Source organism: Loxodonta africana, chromosome 8 (assembly GCF_030014295.1).
Source record: "Loxodonta africana isolate mLoxAfr1 chromosome 8, mLoxAfr1.hap2, whole genome shotgun sequence".
NCBI classification, from domain to species: Eukaryota; Metazoa; Chordata; class Mammalia; order Proboscidea; family Elephantidae; genus Loxodonta; species Loxodonta africana.
In genome coordinates, this window is record NC_087349.1 from 122,562,295 (window position 1) to 122,577,146 (window position 14,852).

The following is a 14,852-nucleotide window of genomic DNA, read 5'->3' on the forward strand; positions in this document are numbered from 1 at the left end:
TTGCTTTTACTCTGCCACTTCTTTAATCCCTCCTCAGGCATATGGCTGCTGAAGGGCGACTGTTACCATTGTTGCAAAAAGCAGAGACAATATGTAATGTTTTATGAATCAAAGGTAGATTATTGAATTGTGTACTTAAAAATGGTTGAAACGGCTAGTTCCTGCTGTATATTTTACCATACTAATAAAAATAATTGTATCCAGTCAATTCACAGGGGGAAGAAAAGGTAGATCATTGATAACAAATTGGGAATCCAGGCGCAGCCACATGTCACCCATTTCAGATCTTTCAGTATTTATTAATTCGTCAGGACTGTGTTAGGCCTGTAGTAGACCACAGAAAAACTGGAAGCTTTTTGCTCCCTATTCCTTAGCCAGTCTGGGAAGTGGCAGAATGACTGAGCATGGGCGATCCTGGGATGAGACAATTTCTTTCACTTATTTAAAGTCATGTTTTCCATTATCCTATGTTATTCTTCTCCATTATGTATATAATTGAGAGTTGACTGTGGATAGGAAGTAATCTCTAGGCTTTTCTTCCTAGGATTCAGTATATTCAGTCGTGAATAGCCTTGAAATTTTAGCCTTTAGTTATTTAAAATATTATATGTGAAACCAGTGAGAAATTATCCTCTTATTTATTAAAAATCCGTAAACTAATAGTAATCAGTAATAGTGGTTGGCAGTAGTAAACTATTTTTGATCTTCAGCTGTCATTTAGAGGTTCATGTCTTTAATTTTTTAATAGAACCGATTGACAACATTTCTCTGCTAAAAGAGACATTCCTTTCCTATATAATTTGTTGTTGTTTTTGTACTTTTTATTTTGAAATGATTGTAGACTCACAGGAAGTTAGAAAAGTAGTACAAAGGATTCCACGTACCCTTCATCCACCTCCCCCTCATGGTGCTATCTTACGTGTTTTGTATAGCTGTAGTCAGGAGCCCTGATGGTGCCATGGTTAAAGCACTTGGCTCCTAACCAAAAGGTCGACTGTTGGAACCCACCATCCGCTCTGAGGGAGAAAAGACCTGGCGATCTGCTCCCATAAAGATTACAGCCTAGGAAACTCTATGGGGCAGCTCTGCTCTGTCACATAGGGTTGCTGATGACTCACATTGACTCAGCAGCACACAACAACTTACCTGTAGTACAATATCAAAACCGGGGAATTGACGCTGGTACACTATTGATAACTAGAGTACAGGCCGTATCAGTTTCACTTTTTAACCTGTGTTCATTTGCGTGTGTGTGTACTTCTGTGTAATTTTATCCTGTGTGTAGATTCATGTACCCACCCCCACAGTTAAGATACAGAATTGTTGCATCACCACAAAAGAAGCGTATCCACTACCCACTCCGTCTGTTCTATCCCCTGGCAATGCTCATCTGTCCTTCATCTCTATAGTTTTGCCATTTCTGGAATGTTATGTAAATGGAGTTATATAGTATGTAATCTTTTGAGATTGTCTTCTTTTCACCTCAAGCATGTACCCTTGAAGTCTATGCTGATTGTTACATTTACCAATAATTTATTCCTTTTTATTGCTCAGTAGTATGTAGTATTCCACGTATGGATGTACCAGAGTTTATTCAACCATTTCTATTCCCTGTCTTTTAAAAATTGACCTTTGTTGAAATGGAACCTAGAAGTGGATGATTGGTCTGCTTTATTCGCCTTGTTGTTGTGTGCCATGGAGTTGATTCAGACTCATAGCGTCCCCATAGGACAGAGTAGAACTGTCTCATAAGGTTTCCTAGGCTGTAATCTTTACAGGAGCAGATCACCAGGTCTTTTCTTTCACGGAACTGCTGGTAGGTTTGAACTGCTGACCCTTTGGTCAGCAGCCAAGCACTTAACCACTGCTCAACCACTTAACCATTGCTTCTTTATTCACATAAACCCAAACCAAACCCATTGCCGTTGAGGAGATTCTAGCTTATAGCGACCAGCCATCCCTACCTCCCAGAAGGTCGTGTCAGGGATAGTGCCGGGTTTTTCTACTATGTGTGATGGACCTGGGATTATTTGGCACATCCCCAGAGACTGTCCTTTAAGACACCACCCTACAGCATGGCTGGCTTTATTTTAACCTGCTATGGTATGTCATTTTTTAATCAGTCCATAATTTTTGCTCTTAGACTGTTAAACCTTTTGGGCAGTTGGTCCTGTTAGTCTCACTTTGTTATATCAGTTATTTTAAGAATTAAAAAAAAAAAAAAAAAAGGCTCTTCCCGTAAGCGGCCTGAGGTGATCTTGCAAAATGGTTCGCTACTCACTTGACCCAGAAAACCCCACAAAATCATGCAAATCAAGAGGTTCAAATCTTCGGGTCCATTTTAAGAACACCTGAGAAAGTGCCCAGGCCATCAAGGGTATGCATATCAGAAAAGCCACCAAGTATCTGAAAGATGTCACTTTGCAGAAGCAGTGTGTGCTGTTCCGACGCTATAATGGTGGAGTTAGTAGATGTGCCCAGGCCAAGCAGTGGGGTTGGACACAGGGTCGGTGGCCCAAAAAGAGTGCTGAATTTTTGCTCCACATGCTTAAAAATGCAGAGAGTAATGCTGAACTTAAGGGTTTAGATGTAGATTCTCTGTCATTGAGCACATCCAGGTGAACAAAGCCCCCAAGATGCGCCGCCGCACTTACAGAGCTCATGGTTGAATTAACCCATATATGAGCTCCCCTTGCCACATTGAGATGATCCTTACCGAAAAGGAACAGATTGTTCCTAAACCAGAAGAGGAGGTTGCACAGAAGAAAAAGATATCCCAGAAGAAGCTGAAGAAACAAAAACTTACGGCTCGGGAGTAAATTCAGCTTAAAATAAAATACAAATTAAAGTTAAAAAAAAAAAAAAAAGGCTCTTAATTCTGATATTCAAAGATGTGGTAGAAAAAAACATGTTCTGGTTTATATTCTTTTTACTACTGATAACACATTTATCCTCATTCACTTGTTTTCAATTAGATCGTTAACTCCTGGCATGAACTTTTTTACATTAGTCTTTTTGGTTGTCCTCCTATTTCTTAACTCCTTTCAAAATTAGCACATCAGTTTATTTTAAAAATCAAACGTAATGCGTGCACATCGTAAGAAAAAAAATTACACATTCAGGAAAGTTTAAAAATGCATATGCTCATTTCCTACAAAGTAATCACTTGTAGTTGTTTTGTTGCTGGGTGCTATCCAGTCAATTTTGATTCACAGCGACCTTGTGGGACAGAGGAAACTGCTTCGTAGGGTTTTCTTGGCTGTGATCTTTGTGGAATCTGGGTGGGTTTGAACCGCCAACCTTTCTGTTTACAGCTGAGCACTTAACTGTTGCACCATCAACATATATGTGCAATATTTTTTATATAAATGGCATCTTAGTATGCATATTCTGGTTAGTGTATATTACTTTTTTTCTTACTTAGTGAGCTTTTTATATCAGCACATAGGTTTACCTTATTCTCCATGATGACTGCATAACATTCAGTAATTTAGCCAATCCTCTTCGGACAGACTTTAAAGAAAATTTTATTTTTTTAGTGAAAATATACCTGATAAAACACAACCAATCAATAGTTTTTACATGTACAATTCATTGACAGTGGTTACACACTGCTCATTGTGTCACCGTTCTCTATCTGACCATATTGTTTCACCATCGTTAACTTAGGCCAAAGTTCTTGTCTGTATTTTAGAGTTAGTGTTCTCCATTTAATCTCGTATAGATAGTTCTGTAAAAGAGAGCAGTGGTCAAGGAGAACATTCTTCATTAAATGAGCTAAATTGTTGTTTAAAGATGATTTCATGTAATAGTTTGGTTTAAGGCTTGAAAGTTGTTTCTAGGCAATAGATTCAGGGGTTCCTCGAGTCTCAATGTACCCAGTGAGTCTGATTTCCAATAGGAATTTAAAGTCCTGTTGCACATTTTTTTCTCCTTTTGATCAAGATCCAACTTTTGGGTCCTTGATCAAAACGTTCAGTAATGAGAGCCGGGAACCAGCCGTTTCTTCTGGTCTCCTGGCAGTGGAGGTAGTAGTTGATGGAGGCAGTTAAACCTGCACTCCATTTCCTTCTCTGATTCCTGGATCTCCTTCCTCTACTATCCCAGGTGAATAGAGATCAATTACTGTATTTTGAGTGGCCGCTCACAAGCTTTTAAGACCCCAGCTGCTACTCACCAAACTAGGAGGTAGAATAGAAACTCTAAAAACAACATTAAACCAATGGACTAGATAGACCCACAAAGCCATGACCCTAAACCTTTAAACCAAGAAAGTGAATGCCATGAATTTGCTTAGCTATATATACTTAAGTAGTACCAACAGGCACAGCTTTTTCTGGTAGACTTTTTTCGATTGTTTCCTTTTGCTACAAAAATTAGCAGAAATAAATGCTGTAGTACCATACTTGGGTCGGTATGTATGTACACTTGTAGTTAATTTCCTGCAGCAGGAATTGTTGCAGCAGAGTATGTATGTTTAAAATTGATGTCCCCAACCCACATCCATCACCAGACACAGTCTCCCCTTTTCCCTCAGTAAGTACTTCCCGATAAAACTGTATGTGAGTCCTTGTTATTTTTGCATATTCTTGGCAATATTGAGCATTACAGTTTTTACTTTATGCCAGTCTAGTAGGTTCCTAGCTATTTTCTTAAATGGCAGTTTGCACATGGGTGTTGGAAGAGACTTTAAACTTGCTCTTGAGCACAGAGTAGCTAAAGCAAGCAGAAGAACTGATGAAGTAAAAGAACTGAACAGAAGATTTCAAAAGGCGGCTTGAGAAGACAAGGCATAGATTTATACCTTGTTAGAAACCTGAAAGGCAAGAGAACGGGATTAACGTTTCTGAAGCTGGAAAAACTAAAAAGAAAGTTCAAGCCTTGAATTGCAATATCGAGGAATTCTCTGTGCAAAAAATTGACACAGAAAGCGTCAGAAGAAGATGGAATACACAGAGTCACCATACCAAAAAGAATTGGTCATCATTCAACCATTTCAGGAGTAGCATATGGTTAAGAACTGATGGTACCAAAGGAAGAAGTCCAAACTACGCTGAAGGTGTTGGCAAGAAAACGAATCCAACCCATTGCTGTCAAGTCGATTCTGACCCATAGCAACCCTATACGACAGAGTAGAACTGCCCCATCGAGCTTCCAGGGAGCGGCTGGTGGATTCGAACTGCCACCCTTTTCGTTAGCAGCCAAAGTCTTAACCACTGTGCTACTAGGGCTCCAAAAACAAGGTTCCAGGGATTGATGGAATACCCGTTGAGATATTTCAGCAAACAGATGCAATGCTGGATGAGCTTATGCATCTGTGTCAAATTTGGAAAAGAGCTGCCTGGCTAACCGACTGAAAAAGATCCATATTCTTGCCTATACCAAAGAAAAACGATCAAACAGAATTATCAAACAATATCATTGATACAGCATGCTGGCAAAATTTTGCTGAAGGTAATTAAAAAACAGCTACAGCCCTGCATCAGCGGGGACTGCCAGAACTTCAAGCAGGATTCAGAAGAGGATGTGGAACAAGGAATATCATTGTTGATGTCAGATAGATCTTGGTCAAAAGCAGAGAAACCGAAAAGATGTTTACCTGTGTTTTATCCACTACGTGAAGGCATTTGATTGTGTGGATCGAAGCAAAATATGGATAACATTGTGAAGAATGGGTATTCTAGAACATTTAATTGTGCTCATGCAGAATCTGTTCATGGATCAAGAGGCAGTTGTTCAAACAGAACATGGGGATGTTGCATGGTTAAAATTGGAAAAGGTGTGCAGCAGAGTTGTATACTTTTCACTTTACCTATTCAATCTATCTTTTGAACAAATAATCCAAGAAACTGGGCTATATGAAGAAGAATATAGCATCAGGATTGGCGGAAGACTCATTGACGGCCTGAGATGTAGATGACACAACTTTGCCAAAAGTGGAGAGGACTTGAAGCACTTACTTATGAAGGTGAAAGATTACAGCCTTCAGTATGGATTAAACCTGAAAATAAAGAAAACAAAACTCCTTACAAGTGGACCAGTAAACAACATCGTAATAAACGGTGAAGAAATTGAAGTTGTCAAGGATTTCATTCCTGTATCAGCAGTCAATACCCATGGAAACAGCAGGTAAGAAATCAGATGATGTGTTGCATTGGGAAAATCTGCTGTAAAAGATCTTTTTAAAGTTAAAAAGCAGAGATGTCGCATTGAGGACAAAGGTGTGCCTGACCTAAGCCATGTTTTTTTTTCCTCATATCCTTGTGAAATCTGAACATTGACAATGGAAGAATCAAAGAAGAATCGACGCATTTGAATTACGGTGTTGGTGAAAAATATTGAATATGCCATGGGCTGCCAGTAGAACGAACAGATCTGCCTTGGGGGAAGTACAGCCAGAACGCTCTTTAGAAGTGGTGGTGCTGAGACTTCATATCACTTACTTTGGACATGTTATCAGGGGAGACTGATCCCTCCAGGAGGGCATCGTGCTTGGTCGAGGGTCAGCAAAAAAGAAGGAGCCCCTCAACAAGATGGATTGACACAGTGGCTGCAACAGCGGGCTCAGATACACCTACTGTTGTGAGGATGGTGCAGGACCAGGAGCATTTCATTCTCTTTTACATAGGGTCGCTATTAATTGGAGCTAACTTGATGGCACCAAACGACAACATTTTCAGAAGCAATAATGAGCCATCTTTTTCATTTTTCTCCAAGCGCTTGCTAAAGATACTCATTAAGTTTTATTGGCTTTTTAAAAATTATTAATACGTGAACTTGTATCTTCAGAAAGTAACCTGTAACTACTTGATTCTTTCCTGCGTCTTAACTGGTGGCTTTGATCTCATCATTCTCTCAATTGGTTGTTCTGAATATTTTGATCTCAGAACTCTTACACACTTAAAAATTATTGGGGACCCTAAGGAGCTTTTGTTTTTGTGTGCTCTGTCTTTTGATAATTCACTGAATTAGGAATTAAAACAAAATTTTAAAACTACAATACTTAAGTGGTCATTTCATTAGTTATCAGCACTGCCTTAATCACATGGCTTGTAGACTGTGGAAAACTCTACTGTACACTCAGTAGAGAAAGAAAGACGTCAAATGACCTTGTAGTATTAATGTTCCTGGGTGGCGCAGATAGCATACTCCAGTACCAGCGTGGTGGTGGCTTGGACCCACGCAGTGATGCTGCAAAAGACAGACCTGGTGATCTGCTTCTGTAAAAAAAACATGGCCAAGAAAATCCTGTGAATCAGTTCTATTCTGTTTCACGGTGTTGCCATGAGTTGGAATTGATTTGATGGCAATTCCTGTTGCCGTTGAGTCGATTGCTACTCATAGCGACCCTATAGGGCAGAGTTGAACTGCCCCATAGGGTTTTTTTTTTTTTTTTTTATAATAACTTTTATTAAGCTTCAAGTGAACGTTTACAAATCCAATCAGTCTGTCACATATAAGTTTACATACATCTCACTCCCTACTCCCACTTACTCTCCCCGTCTTGAGTCAGCCCTTTCAGTCTCTCCTTTCTTGACAATTTTGCCGGCTTCCCTCTCTCTCTATCCTCCCATCCCCCCTCCAGGCAAGAGTTGCCAACACAATCTCAAGTGTCCACCTGATATAATTAGCTCACTCTTCATCAGCATCTCTCTCCCACCCGCTGACCAGTCCCTTTCATTTCTGATGAGTTGTCTTCGGGGATGGTTCCTGTCCTGTGTCAACAGAAGGTCTGGGGAGCATGGCCGCCGGGATTCCTCCAGTCTCAGTCAGACCATTAAGTTTGGTCTTCTTATGAGAATTTGGGGTCTGCATCCCACTGATCTCCTGCTCCCTCAGGGGTCCTCTGCTGAGCTCCCTGTCAGGGCAGACTTCGATTGTGGCCGGGCACCAACTAGTCTTCTGGTCTCAGGATGATGTAGGTCTCTGGTTCATGTGGCCCTTTCTGTCTCTTGGGCTCTTAGTTGTCATGTGGGCTTGGTGTTCTTCATTTTCCTTTGCTCCAGGTGGGTTGAGACCAATTGCTGCATCTTAGATGGCTGCTTGTTAGCATTTAAGACCCCAGACGCCACATTTCAAAGTGGGATGCAGAATGATTTCATAATAGAATTATTTTGCCAATTGACTTAGAAGTCCCCGCAAACCATGTTCCCCAGACCCCCGCGCTTGCTCCGCTGACCTTTGAAGCATTCATTTTATCCCGGAAACTTCTTTGCTTTTGGTCCAGTCCAATTGAGCTGACCTTCCATGTATTGAGTGTTGTCTTTCCCTTCACCTAAAGCAGTTCTTATCTACTGATTAATCAATAAAAAACCCTCTCCCACCCTCCCTCCCTCCCCCCCTCGTAACCACAAAAGTATATGTTCTTCTCAGGTTTACTATTTCTCAAGATCTTATAATAGTGGTCTTATACAATATTTGTCCTTTTGCCTCTGACTAATTTCGCTCAGCATAATGCCTTCCAGGTTCCTCCATGTTATGAAATGTTTCAGAGATTCGTCACTGTTCTTTATCGATGCGTAGTATTCCATTGTGTGAATATACCACAATTTATTTACCCATTCATCCGTTGATGGACACCTTGGTTGCTTCCAACTTTTTGCTATTGTAAACAGAGCTGCAATAAACATGGGTGTGCATATATCTGTTTGTACGAAGGCTCTTGTATCTCTAGGGTATATTCCTAGGAGTGGGATTTCTGGGTTGTATGGTAGTTCTATTTCTAACTGTTTAAGATAACGCCAGATAGATTTCCAAAGTGGTTGTACCATTTTACATTCCCACCAGCAGTGTATGAGAGTTCCAATCTCTCTGCAGCCTCTCCAACATTTATTATTTTGTGTTTTTTGGATTAATGCCAGCCTTGCTGGTGTGAGATGGAATCTCATCGTAGTTTTAATTTGCATTTCTCTAATGGCTAATGATCGAGAGCATTTTCTCACGTATCTGTTGGCTGCCTGAATATCTTCTTTAGAGAAATGTGTGTTCATATCCTTTGCCCACTTCTTGATTGGGTTGTTTGTCTTTTTGTGGTTGAGTTTTGCCAGAATCATGTAGATTTTAGAGATCAGGCGCTGGTCGGAGATGTCATAGCTGAAAATTCTTTCCCAATCTGTAGGTGGTCTTTTTACTCTTTTGGTGAAGTCTTTAGATGAGCATAGGTGTTTGATTTTTAGGAGCTCCCAGTTATCGGGTTTCTCTTCATCATTTTTGGTAATGTTTTGTATTCTGTTTATACCTTGTATTAGGGCTCCTAGGGTTGTCCCAATTTTTTCTTCCATGATCTTTATCGTTTTAGTCTTTATGTTTAGGTCTTTGATCCACTTGGAGTTAGTTTTTGTGCATGGTGTGAGGTATGGGTCCTGTTTCATTTTTTTGCAAATGGATATCCACTTATGCCAGCACCATTTGTTAAAAACGCTATCTTTTCCCCAGTTAATTGACACTGGTCCTTTGTCAAATATCAGCTGCTCATACGTGGATGGATCTATGTCTGGGTTCTCAATTCTGTTCCATTGATCTATGTGTCTGTTGTTGTACCAATACCAGGCTGTTTTGACTACTGTGGCTGTATAATAGGTTCTGAAGTCAGGTAAGGTGAGGCCTCCCACTTTCTTCTTCTTTTTCAGTAGTGCTTTGCTTATCCGGGGCTTCTTTCCCTTCCATATGAAATTGGTGATTTGTTTCTCTATCCCCTTAAAATATGACATTGGAATTTGGATCGGAAGTGCGTTAAATGTATAGATGGCTTTTGGTAGAATAGACATTTTTACTATGTTAAGTCTTCCTATCCATGAGCAAGGTATGTTTTTCCACTTAAGTATGTCCTTTTGAATTCCTTGTAGTAGAGCTTTGTAGTTTTCTTTGTATAGGTCTTTTACATCCTTGGTAAGATTTATTCCTAAGTATCTTATCTTCTTGGGGGCTATTGTGAATGGTATTGATTTGGTAATTTCCTCTTCGGTGTTCTTTTTGTTGATGTAGAGGAATCCAAGTGATTTTTGTATGTTTATTTTATAACCTGAGACTCTGCCAAACTCTTCTATTAGTTTCAGTAGTTTTCTGGAGGATTCCTTAGGGTTTTCTGTGTATATAATCATGTCATCTGCAAATAGTGATAACTTTACTTCTTCCTTGCCAATCCGGATACCTTTTATTTCTTTGTCTAGCCTGATTGCCCTGGCTAAGACTTCCAACACGATGTTGAATAAGAGTGGTGATAAAGGGCATCCTTGTCTGGTTCCCGTTCTCAAGGGAAATGCTTTCAGGTTCTCTCCATTTAGAGTGATATTGGCTGTTGGCTTTGCATAGATGCCCTTTACTATGTTGAGGAATTTTCCTTCAATTCCTATTTTGGTGAGAGTTTTTATCATGAATGGGTGTTGGACTTTGTCAAATGCCTTTTCTGCATCAATTGATAAGATCATGTGGTTTTTGTCTTTTGATTTATTTATGTGATGGATTACATTAATGGTTTTTCTGATATTAAACCAGCCTTGCATACCTGGTATAAATCCCACTTGATCAGGGTGAATTATTTTTTTGATGTGTCGTTGGATTCTATTGGCTAGAATTTTGTTGAGGATTTTTGCATCAATGTTCATGAGGGATATAGGTCTATAATTTTCTTTTTTTGTAATGTCTTTACCTGGTTTTGGTATCAGGGAGATGGTGGCTTCATAAAATGAGTTGGGTAGTATTCCGTCATTTTCTATGCTTTGGAATACCTTTAGTAGTAGTGGTGTTAACTCTTCTCTGAAAATTTGGTAGAACTCTGCAGTGAAGCCGTCCGGGCCAGGACTTTTTTTTGTTGGGAGTTTTTTGATTACCGTTTCAATCTCTTTTTTTGTTATGGGTCTATTTAGTTGTTCTACTTCTGGATGTGTTAGTTTAGGTAGGTAGTGTTTTTCCAGGAATTCATCCATTTCTTCTAGGTTTTCAAATTTGTTAGAGTACAATTTTTCATAATAATCTGAAATGATTCTTTTAATTTCATTTGGTTCTGTTGTGATGTGGTCCTTCTCATTTCTTATTCGGGTTATTTGTTTCCTTTCCTGTATTTCTTTAGTCAGTCTAGCCAATGGTTTATCAATTTTGTTAATTTTTTCAAAGAACCAGCTTTTGGCTTTGTTAATTCTTTCGATTGTTTTTCTGTTCTCTAATTCATTTAGTTCAGCTCTAATTTTTATTATTTCTTTTCTTCTGGTGTCTGATGGATTCTTTTGTTGCTCACTTTCTATTTGTTCAAGTTGTAGGGACAGTTCTCTGATTTTGGCTCTTTCTTCTTTTTGTATGTGTGCATTTATTGATATAAATTGGCCTCTGAGCACTGCTTTTGCTGTGTCCCAGAGGTTTTGATAGGAAGTATTTTCATTCTCGTTGCTTTCTATGAATTTCCTTATTCCCTCCTTGATGTCTTCTATAACCCAGTCTTTTTTCAGGAGGGTATTGTTCATTTTCCAAGTATTTGATTTCTTTTCCCTAGTTTTTCTGTTATTGATCTCTAGTTTTATTGCCTTGTGGTCTGAGAAGATGCTTTGTAATATTTCGATGTTTTGGACTCTGCAAAGGTTTGTTTTATGACCTAATATGTGGTCTATTCTAGAGAATGTTCCATGTGCGCTGGAAAAAAAAGTATATTTTGCAGCAGTTGGGTGGAGAGTTCTGTATAAGTCAATGAGGTCAAGTTGGTTGATTGTTGTAATTAGATCTTCCGTGTCTCTGTTGAGCTTCTTACTGGATGTCCTGTCCTTCTCCGAAAGTGGTGTGTTGAAGTCTCCTACTATAATTGTGGAGGTATCTATCTCGCTTTTCAGTTCTGTTAAAATTTGATTTATGTATCTTGCAGCCCTGTCATTGGGTGCGTAAATATTTAATATGGTTATGTCTTCCTGATCAATTGTCCCTTTTATCATTATATAGTGTCCTTCTTTATCCTTTGTGGTGGATTTAAGTCTAAAGTCTATTTTGTCAGAAATTAATATTGCTACTCCTCTTCTTTTTTGCTTATTGTTTGCTTGATATACTTTTTTCCATCCTTTGAGTTTTAGTTTGTTTGTGTCTCTAAGTCTAAGGTGTGTCTCTTGTAGGCAGCATATAGATGGATCGTGTTTCTTTATCCAGTCTGTGACTCTCTGTCTCTTTATTGGTGCATTTAGTCCATTTACATTCAGGGTAATTATAGATAAATAAGTTTTTAGTGCTGTCATTTTGATGCCTTTTTATGTGTGTTGTTGACAATTTCATTTTTCCACATACTTTTTTGTGCTGAGGCGTTTTTCTTAGTAAATTGTGAGATCCTCATTTTCATAGTGTTTGACTTTATGTTAGTTGAGTCGTTACGTTTTTCTTGGCTTTTATCTTGAGTTATAGAGTTGTTATACCTTTTTGTGGTTACCTCATTATATACCCCTATTTTACTAAGTAAAAACCTAACTTGTATTGTCCTATATCGCCTTGTATCAGTCTCCATATGGCAGTTCAGTGCCTCCTGTATTTAGTCCCTCTTTTTGATTATTGTGATCTTTTACCTATTGACTTCCATGATTCCCTGTTATGTGTATTTTTTTTTTTTAATTAATCTTAATTTGTTTGTTTTTGTGATTTCCCTATTTGAGTTGATATCAGGACGTTCTGTTTTGTGACCTTGTGTTGTGCTGATATCTGATATTATTGGTTCTCTGACCAAACAATATCCTTTAGTATTTCTTGTAGCTTTGGTTTGGTTTTTGCAAATTCTCTAAACTTGTGTTTGTCTGTAAATATCTTAATTTCGCCTTCATATTTCAGAGAGAGTTTTGCTGGATATATGATCCTTGGTTGGCAGTTTTTCTCCTTCAGTGTTCTGAATATGTCGTCCCATTCCCTTCTTGCCTGCATGGTTTCTGCTGAGTAGTCAGAACATATTCTTATTGATTCTCCCTTGAAGGAAACCTTTCTTTTCTCCCTGGCTGCTTTTAAAATTTTCTGTTTATCTTTGGTTTTGGTGAGTTTGATGATAATATGTCTTGGTGTTATTCTTTTTGTATCAATCTTAAATGGGGTTCGATGAGCATCTTGGATAGATATCCTTTCGTCTTTCATGATGTCAGGGAAGTTTTCTGTCAGAAGTTCTTCAACTATTTTCTCTGTGTTTTCTGTCCCCCCTCCCTGTTCTGGGACTCCAATCACCCGCAGGTTATCCTTCTTGATAGAGTCCCACATAATTCTTAGGGTTTCTTCATTTTTTTTAATTCTTTTATCTGATTTTTTTTCAGCTATGTTGGTGTTGATTCCCTGGTCCTCCAGATGTCCCAGTCTGCATTCTAATTGCTCGAGTCTGCTCCTCTGACTTCCTAGTGTGTTGTCTAATTCTGTTATTTTATTGTTAATCTTTTGGATTTCTACATGTTGTCTCTCTATGGATTCTTGCAACTTATTAATTTTTCCAGTATGTTCTTGAATAATCTTTTTGAGTTCTTCAACAGTTTTATCAGTGTGTTCCTTGGCTTTTTCTGCAGATATCCTAATTTCATTTGTGATATCATTAAGCATTCTGTAAATTAGTTTTTTATATTCTGTATCTGATAATTCCAAAATTGTATCTTCATTTGGGAAAGATTTTGATTCTTTTGTTTGGGGGGTTGGAGAAGCTGTCACGGTCTGCTTCTTTAAGTGGTTTGATATGGATTGTTGTCTCCGAGCCATCACTGGGAAACTAGTTTTTCCAGAAAATCCGCTAAAAAAAAACTGCAGTCAGATCCCTATCAGAGTTCTCCCTCTGGCTCAGGCTATTCAGATGTTAATGAAGCCGCCTGGGGAGGGTGGGGGAGGGAACAGAGAGATAGGAGAGTAGCACCTCAGAATATAGCCAGAGTTGCTTGTCTTGCTTGGAATGACTGTTATATCTGAGATTCCCGCGGGCGCGTCGCCTATGTGTGCTGGCTGTGTGGAGATTGCCCGCAGGGGGTCTGGCCCACTGGAGTCTCGGTCAGATCCTCCGCTTCCAGCCCCACGCCCAGCGTCAAGGCTCCCCTACTGGGACGGTGCACTCTCAACTCCAAAATCAGTCGCTGCCTCCCGGGGACTTCTCGTCTCTCCAGCCGTGTGGCCGTGTCGCCCCCGTGAACCAGGTGGGCCCCTTCCCGGGGTTAGTTCAGATGGGTGGAGTAGCTCCCCGTGCTTGTGCCGCGACCGAGTGTCCCGGCTGGAACGCTGTTCTCCCCACTCCAATACCAGTCGCTGCCTCCCGGGGACTTCTCCTACCGGCTGCGTTCCACGCCGCCCGCGCGACCCGGCTGGTCCCCTTCCCGGGGTTAGTTCAGGGGGTGGAGCAACTCTCTGTGTTTATGGCGTACCTGCGTGCAGTCCAAATCCCTGCGGGACGGTTCTCCGGCTCGGATGCTGCTCTTTCTGCTCCAAGATCAGTCACTGCCTCCCGGGGACTTCTCCTACCGGCTGCGTCCCACGCCGCCCGTGGAACCGGCTGGTCCCCCTCCCGGGGTTAGTTCAGGGGGTGGAGCAGGTCTCTGTGCTTGTGCTGTACCTGACTGGTACTCTGGCTCCAGGCTCTGGAAACTATCGCTGCTTCCCCGTATTAGTTCGTTCTCCGTCTCTAAATCTGTGTTTGTTGTTCAGGGTTCGTAGATTGTTATGTATGTGATCGATTCACTTGTTTTTCCGTGTCTTTGTTGCAAGAGGGATCCGAGGTAACGTCTGCCTAGTCCGCCATCTTGGCTCCGCCCTCCCCCATAGGGTTTTATTCATTGTCCTTTCTTAGAGTTAATTCACCCAGACTGCCCAGTGTTTTTTGTTTTGTTTTGAATCAAGTTTGTATTTTCAGCTTGAGATTCCTGTCAGTCTTATCTAAATTA

General features: G+C 40.0%; 1 protein-coding gene and 1 pseudogene across 3 annotated transcripts in view; both read left to right on the forward strand.

The window, feature by feature from the left end:
* The window catches only part of WAPL (WAPL cohesin release factor), a 93,586-nt gene that overhangs the window by 59,442 nt on the left and 19,292 nt on the right, over nucleotides 1–14,852 (forward strand). The window lies entirely within an intron of this gene.
* LOC100666206 (large ribosomal subunit protein uL22-like) lies at nucleotides 2,209–2,867 on the forward strand (annotated as a pseudogene).